Raw genomic sequence first — 8625 nt, forward strand, 5'->3', positions numbered from 1 at the left:
TGCCACTTGAAAATGGAGCCGATAGTGTTGAATGTGCTGAAGTATAGAACTTGCATGCTTTTTCATTCATTAATGTCCGCGTAAGCTGTTGTATTTTGAGTGCAGTGCAATAGGAGGGAGGAGTGGAAAAGACGGGAATTAGTGGTAAAAGTGGTCTATGTTCTGCTGCCCAGTGTACCCAACTCTAAACCAATTTAGAATGTTTTCAATTAGCCAAGCTTTTTCTCATCAGCTGCTTGAAGCCTACTGTCTTTGTGGAATTGCCACAGCAAGCAAAATGTTAAGGACGTATGAAATGAGAAATTCTTGCCAATCCAGCACATGTAGAATCTACATGCCACTTTTGTTACAGGACAGTAACTAATGAGCTACCCTATCAGTAGTCAAATTAACCCCAAACAAAACCCCCCAAACCCCTAGCATGCAGACAATGTTGAGAGGAAAAACAAAACTGTGAGAGTAATTGCAAACCTATTTTTAAGGCTTGTTTTGGTCTTCACAATACCTTCCTCTGTTCATCCTTCAACCTACTTCATACTATAGCATGTTTGCAATAAAAATTCTCTCCATTACCCAAATTTTCAGAGTGATGGTTCTGAGGGCGATGAAAGGAGCTATACAGAATCTTAACTTCAATCTTAATTTCATGAAGACTCCTCTTCTGAGGATCTTGAAGCTTAAAACACTGGATTCTTGCAAGTGGGATCTCCAGGTACAGAGCATGTAGAAGATCAACCTGGCAAAACAAATCTTAATTTACTAGTATTCAGAAATGGCACATTAACAGTGAACAGTGGTTCTTTAGATAATTAAAGGCTCTGACTTGACCAAGATGCACGGTCAGAAAAAATGTAACGAATAAGAAAGAGTCCAGGAGTACTGATCTTGTTCTAAACACTGGAGTGAATGTACTTGTGTTCTTTCTGAACAAATACACTACTCATACTTTGATTAAGGCTTTAGTTGTCAACCCCATCCTCACAGGGAACCTGGTGAAAAGTGTCAGAAACTGTGTTAAAATTACAGCCTCTTAATTAATAAGGGGTTTCCTGGTCCTGTTTGTAGGCTACAGGGCTTTGTAGGGAAGTGTGAAATCAGAGTCAGGGAGCAGAGCGCCAGCCTAGAATAAAGCAGGGTGAGTTCTGCCTCTGTTTTAGGGAGCAGCCTGCTTTGTGGCTCTCTTTCTTTTTGAGTTATTGTGTAATTATTTTGAATTCTAAAAAAATATAGTTGTGTTATGTTGCAACCTTCCAGGAACAGAATTTATGTTTTTATATAACATCTCTGTGTGCATGCCGTGAACATAACGAAGGGTAGTTAATTACATGCATCAGAGGAAACATCTGACCAGTGGATGCTTGATAGATAGTTTCCTCCAGAATACTTTGGCCTCATGTTGGGGAAAAAAACAAGCTTTGTACTTCAGTGTTTAGGAGGAAAGGTTTGTTCTTCCATGCTCAAGAGGCAATATTTTCCATGCAGCGCCAAGGAGTTTTGGATCTCTAACTTGACCTGTTAACCATAGAGCAATATCCTAATGGGAGTAGACATCTAGGGGTAAAAAAACCAACCCACTACTCATGAGTGAATAACTGATTTTTTAATTTTTTTTGGTTCACAGACAGTTCTTAAAAAAAACAAACAAACAGGGGTCAAAATATTTTGTTTTGTTTTTGAGCTTTTAAAATGCTATTTAAACAAAACTAAAAAGAAATTTTGAAAGAAGTCGAATAAAAAAATGAAATATTTTGACTTCATGGGATTTTCCCCCATCAAAACCATTCTGTGCAATTGACATGAAATTGTAAAATGTTTCAGTTGACCCAAATGTGTATTTTTCTGGGAGGGGGGAATGGAATTTCAGCCCAGTTTACAAGGTTTACATGCATTTAGAAGGGCAAACAACCTAGTTAGGTTCTTAACTTAAATTGGCTTAGTTTGGCACTGACACCCATGAGAGTTAACAAATTATGCAGTCGAGTTTCCTGCATTTGGGGAAATCGCAGGGGTCAGCACACCCACAGTGCAATGGATGAACCTCACCCTGGGAAAACCACCTTTGTGATCATGGTATCTCCCCTGCCAGGTTAACACTAGGCAATCCCAATAGCATTAAAGTGAAGTAGTTGGACAAGAGAGGCCACTAAATGGGAAAGTGCATCCTAATGCTTAGCTTTTCTCAGAGCAAGTGCTGAGGAAGCTTGCTGTGTAGATGTGTGGTGTTCTACAAAAAGAAAAGGAGTACTTGTGGCATCCAATGAAGTGAGCTGCAGCTCACGAAAGCTTATGCTCAAATAAATTGGTTAGTCTCTAAGGTGCCATAAGTACTCCTTTTCTTTTTGCGAATACAGACTAACACGGCTGCTACTCTGAAACCTGGTGTTCTACAGTTGTACTATCAGGTTGCAACAGTGGTGATGCCTCCAGAATGCTTAGGCAGACAAACCTAAGGTAGGAAGGAAAATTAGTGGAGAAGCTTGCAAAGCATGATATTAGCTCTGAAATCTGCAGCAAATTTCAGAGCAAGCTGAACCAGTAAAATCGGAATTGATTAAATGTAACCCTTATTTTTCCTTTGCTTCTCCCATCCCCCTTTATTCACCTCTTCTGTTCTATCTCTTATGCATTGTCTTAGTTGACAGTCTTAAAATCAGAGAGAAAAGGTGGGAAGGTAATATCTTTTATTGGATCAAATTCAGCTGGTGAAAGAGACAAGCTTTTTGAGCTTACATAGAGCCATTCTTCAGGACTGGCAAAGGTACTCAGAATGTTAAAGCTAAATAAAAGGTGGAACAAGATGAGGAATTAACATGTTGTAAGAGACCATTCAAAGTGAAGTGGGCTGTTAACACTTCTGCAGTTGTAGGACAAAAGAGGGCTAATAGTTATAGATTATTGCAATGCACCATAAATCTAGCATCTTTACTCTTTGGCTATTCCTCCATGAGAGGATGATGTTTTCCAAGGGGGTTCATTGGTGAATTTTTAAGTGGCTGAGGAGCCCAATTCTTGCCCTGCAGATTTTCCCACAGAAGTGACAGGTGTAATCTTGGAGGAGGCATATTTGTTGGCTGGAGTGTTGTGCCCTTTCTTTCCTCCTTTGTCTCTCCTCTGTCTCATGAGCACATCTGTTCTCAAAATGAGCTGTGGCTTGGTGTATGGTGTGGCACCACTGTGTTCTGTTCTGTGCCAAGTCCTCCCAGTTTGTTGGGTTGATGCCTCCCTTTTTAAGTTGTACTTTCAGTACATCTTTGAAACACTTCTGCAAGCCCTTCTTCCCTGATTTAACTGAGAGAAGATAGGTTGACCAGATGTCCTGATATTATAGGGACCTGATATTTGGGGCTTTTTTTTAATATGGGCTCCTAGTACCACCCACCCCCGTCCTGATTTTTTACACTTGCTATCTGGTCACCCTAAGAGAAGAATACTCGCTTCGGGAGGTGAGTGTCAGGCATACGTACACAGGGGACAGCCCAGTGGAGTTGGTATTTCATGACTTGTGCTTCTATATTGCTGATGTTAGGGCATTGGTCTTCCCAGCTGATCCTGAGAATCCTCCTGAGGCAGTGCTGCTGAAACCACTCCAGCCACTTGAGATGTCGTCTGTAGGTTACACAGGTCTCACACTCATAGAGAAGAGTGAGGATGACAACTGCCTTGTAAACCAAGATCTTGGTACCTGTTTGTAGATCCCTATCACTGAAGACTCGTTTGAGTAGTCTTCCAAAAGATGCACTGGCACAGCGGATCCTGTATTCAATTTCTGTGTCAAAGCTGGCTGTTTGGGGGAGATGGCTGCCAAGGTACAGAAAATGGTCCACATTTTCCAGGGGTTCTCCTCTGAAAGTGATTGGTGGAGTACGAAGAGTAGTTTGTGCAGGTGAGGGCTGAGAGGGTACCTTGGTTGTCTCTATATTGAGAGAGAGACCCAGGCTGTGATAGGCATCTGCGAAAAGATTTAGGGTGCTTTGCAGGTTGGCCTCTGTGTGTGCAAGAATGACACAATCATCTGCATACTGAAGGTCTGTGATGCAATTCTCGTGATCTTAGATTTTGTTTGGAGACGTCGAAGATTGAGGAGTTTGCCATGCATATGATACTCAATCCCGATTCTGTCAGGAAGGTGGTTGTGAATGAGAATCAGAATCATGGCAATGTAAATGGAGAAGAGTGTTGGAACAATGACACAGCCCTGCTAGACACCAGTGTGAATGGTGAATGGTTCCGTCTCTGAGCTGTTGCACAAAATGTTGGCAGTCATCCCCTCATGGAGTAGTCTGATGATGGAAATGAATTTCTGTGGACAGCCAAACCTACACAGCACCTTCCATAGGGCATCACGATTGATAGAGTCAAAGGCCTTGGTTAGGTTGATGAATGCCACGAACAGTTCCTGGTGTTGCTCTCTGCACTTCTCCTGAATCTGTCATGCCACGAAGATCATGTCGGTTGTGCCTTGGGATGGCCTGAAGCCAACTGTGATTTGGGGAGGAGTTCTTTGGCAAGGGGGAAGGGGCGATTTAGTAGGATCCAGGCAAGAACCTTCCCTGCGATGGAGAGGAGAGCAATACGTCTGTAGTTCCCGCACAGAGATTTGTCCCCTTTCTTGAATATTGTAACAATGTTGGCGTTCTTAAAGTCTGGTGGAATTTCTGTGCAGGTTCAGGTTTTGTCAAGGAGTTGGCAAAGTTTGTGCTGGAGCATTGTTCCACCAGCTTTAAAAACCTCAGCTGGGATGTCGTCTGGGCCTGGTGCCTTGTGATTTTTTTGTCTGAGTGATGGCATGCTGGACTTTCTCAGAAGATGGGGAATCAGCAAGGTGTTCCGTTGCTGAGCATTGTAGAATAAACTTGATGGATTCGCGGTTTAGTAGGCTCTCAAAGTGCTCCTTCCAGTGTTGTTAATGGATGCATTGTCCTTGAGGAGGGTGGAGCTATCCTGAGAACATAAGGGGGTTGGGCCTTTGAAGCTTGGCCCATATATAGCATTTATTGCTTGAAAGAAGCCTCTCATGTCATCCTGGTCTATGAAACCCTGGATCTCAGAGGCCTTCTTTTGCCACCACTTGTTTCTGATGTCACGTAGCTGCCTTTGGACTTTGGCTTTCAGCAGGTGATAGGCCTCATGTTTTTGTTTGTTAAAGGAATCATTTTTCCAGTTACAAAATGCATTTCTTTTCTGTTGAATTAATGCTAGGATTTCCTCGTTGTTTTTGTCAAACCAGTCTTGGTGCTTGTCAAGTTACCTTCCCCACTCTGAACTCTATGGTACAGATGTGGGGACCTGCATGAAAGACCCCCTAAGCTTATTCTTACCAGCTTAGGTTAAAACTTCCCCAAGGCACAGATTTCTTTCTTGCCTTGGGAACCAGCTTAGGTTAAAAACCTGATACGCTGCCACGATCAAGCGATTTAAACAAAGAACAGGGAAAGAGACCACTTGGCGATGTCTTCCCCCAAAATATCCCCCCAAGTCCTACACCCTTTTTCCTGAGGAAGGCTTGATAATGATATCCTCATCAATTGGTAGAGGTGAACACAGACCCAAACCCTTGGATCTTAAGAACAATGAAAAATCAATCAGGTTCTTAAAAGAAGAATTTTATTTAAAGAAAAGGTAAAAGAATCACCTCTGTAAAATCAGGATGGTAAATACTTAACAGGGTAATCAGATTCAGAACATAGAGAATCCCTCTAGGCAAAACCTTAAGTTACAAAAAGACACAAAAACAGGAATACACATTCCCTCCAGCACAATGAAGTTCACAAGTCAAAAAAACCAAAAGCAAATCTAATGCATTTTCTAGCTAGATTACTTACTAACTTTACAGGAGTTGGAAGGCTTGCATCCTTGATCTGTTTCTGGCAAAGGTATTACACCGACAGTCAGACAAAAGCCTTTTCCCCCCCCTCCAGATTTGAAAGAATCTTGTCCCCTAATTGGCCATTTTGGGTCAGGTGCCAGCAAGGTTACCTTAGCTTCTTAACCCTTTACAGGTGAAAGAATTTTGCCTCTGGCCAGGAGGGATTTTATAGCACTGTATACAGAAAGGTGGTTACCCTTCCATTTATATTTATGACAGTGCTAATTAGTGGAATATTCTATAATTTCAGCACATGCATTGGGAATGGTGTTTTAAGTTGATCCCAGTGCTCTTGAATGTCAATGATGTTGTCAGGCAGGCTAGAGAGTTTCTCCAGCAGATGTTGCTGGAACGTCTCACACCTGGCTTGGTCCTGAAGTGCTTTGATGTTGTTCTGCTTTTGCTTAATCTTTGGGTGTTTGTGGTGTGGTGGAGTGAGCTGCAGGTACAGGAATGATCTTACTAATTGATGATCTGTCCAACAATGATTAGTACCTCTCACAGCTCATGTTATGTGGATGTCGGTATAGTCTTGGGCTCTGACTATAACAAAGTCAAGGAGATGCCAGTGTTTGGACCGAGGATGTTTCTAGGTGGTCTTAAATTTGTTACTCTGCCTAAAAATGGTATTGAGCATTGAAGTGATCTACAGAGTTTTAAACCCTTTATGTCTGCAGCTGGGATTTCTTGACACAAATTGCTAATTAATTTTAGCCAAGGAATCTTGAGTCCTAGCCCCAAGGAAAGGGGATCAGAATACCTCAAGGTCATTTGTTTCTGTACAAGCTATAGCCCTTGCTCTAATGAAACTGCAAAGATCAGACTTCGTAGCTATTGTATATGCTGTCTGACTACAGCCAAGATAAAACTAATATCCAAGTTTAGGGTATTTTGAGTCTGGATTTTCAAATGGGAAAATCTTATTTCCAAACATGTTAAATTAATGTATTTGGTACTGATGTGTTGTGGTGTCAATCAGAATGAAGATGAAACACCTCCTTGCAATGTTTACAGTGCCAGTTTGACTCAAAGTGGTAATTTTGAGGGGGTAAGGATAGGCTGCCCGTGTAACTGCTTGCTACTGTCTAATGGTAAGAGCTACAAAAAATGTAACTACTTGAAAACTGGTGTCAACTTAGTCGTGGCCTCAAGATTTTATGTTTTAAAGACAAATTTCCATGAAGGAAGAAATTAGACGCTCTTGACATTTCAGCAGCAGCAATAACATGTGGTTCCCTGCACACACATGGTGCTGGAGGCACTCTTTGGGATCTGAAGTGTAAGTTCAGGGAAATGATTTACAGTATATGTTGTTACATAGTGTCGACAGAGTAAGCACCACTTATACATGTAGCGTATAGAATAAATTGCAGTTACAGCTGGACATTGTTTTCTTCTGTTGAAGTACTAAATAAGATGGAGAACTTCATCACCGTGATGTAAAATGGAAACACTTCAAGAACAGCACTTAATTCTCCACTCAGAAAACATTCCAACAAGTTTTCCATACTGGGGGTGGGATGGTTGGGTCAATACTCCTCTGACAAGAGGGGAGGAAGCACTTCAATTGCTACTCCAGAGGTGCCATTCTCAAAAAGATGGTAAAAGATAGTTACGTGCCAGCTTCAATAATTATCTCCCTTCTCCAAACACTGTTAAGTTAATTCATGATTTGATTGTGGTAGCTCCTGATACTTGGTAGGCAAACACCGACGGAAATAACTTTAGGAATGAAATACATAAAAAGTAAACTTTTCTCCTCAACTGGTAACAGTGAATTCTCTGGGGGTTAGGGTTCATTGTTACATTTCCGGCATACACAAAGAGAAGCTAGATAAAAACATAAATACTCGGGCTGGAAGGTGCAACATAACACTTATTTTTTTAGAATTCAGAATGACAACACACAAGAACGCAAAAGCAGAGAGCGACAAAGTGGGCTGCTTCCTAAAACAGCGGGGCACACCGCCACCTTATGGTGGACTGTCTCTCTGCAGACTGACTGAGCTTGCATACTTCACTACAAAGCCTTCTAGCCTGCATGGAGGGCCTAGGAAGCTCCCCTCCCCCCCGCTCTTAACACAATTACTTGCAATTCCAACACAGATACACCAGTCATGGCAACAAATCATTCCCTTTTACACAGCTTACACTGATGTACTTTGAGTGCCTCCCAATCATACCTTCTTTGGTTTTGAGCCTGTAGAAAAAATAGCTCGATTGGCTCATATATTACCTTTTGACTTTTTGTGTGAGAACACTTTACTGAGGGAAACAAGCAGAAGTAATGAATTTCTCTGACTATGATAAGGTTCATGGTCAGTAACAATAATGAGTGAGTTTGACACTCTAGATCAAGTTCCTGTAAAATTTTAGTTGCTCAAACTCTAACCCCTTACTTATAAGGTTATGTTCCAGTTAAAAAATAACTTAATGTTGTGGAAGGAAAGACACTCTCAGATAGCTTGGGCCAGTCTAATGGAGATCTTTGAATGTGTTTGGCAGTCTTGGAACCAGACTAAATATTCAATGGGTAGTCAGTGCTGGAAGCACAACTTTGAGTGACCTGTGTTATGTTTTTATACCAATTGAAGCTTTTTAGGGGTGTGGCTTTATTCCTAGGTCTGAATTGAAATAATCAAACCTAGATGTCACAAATATGCATCCGATGAAGTGAGCTGTAGCTCACGAAAGCTTATGCTCAAATAAATTGGTTAGTCTCTAAGGTGCCACAAGTACTCCTTTTCTTTTTGCAAATA

At 41.5% G+C, this 8625-nt stretch overlaps 1 pseudogene; it reads right to left on the reverse strand.

Annotated features, from left to right (window-relative positions):
* Positions 1 to 1959: 1959 nt before the first annotated feature.
* Positions 1960 to 2094, reverse strand: LOC114020411 (annotated as a pseudogene).
* Between the last annotated feature and the right edge of the window lie 6531 nt (positions 2095 to 8625).

This window comes from Chelonia mydas, chromosome 9, assembly GCF_015237465.2.
Source record: "Chelonia mydas isolate rCheMyd1 chromosome 9, rCheMyd1.pri.v2, whole genome shotgun sequence".
Taxonomy (NCBI): domain Eukaryota; kingdom Metazoa; phylum Chordata; order Testudines; family Cheloniidae; genus Chelonia; species Chelonia mydas.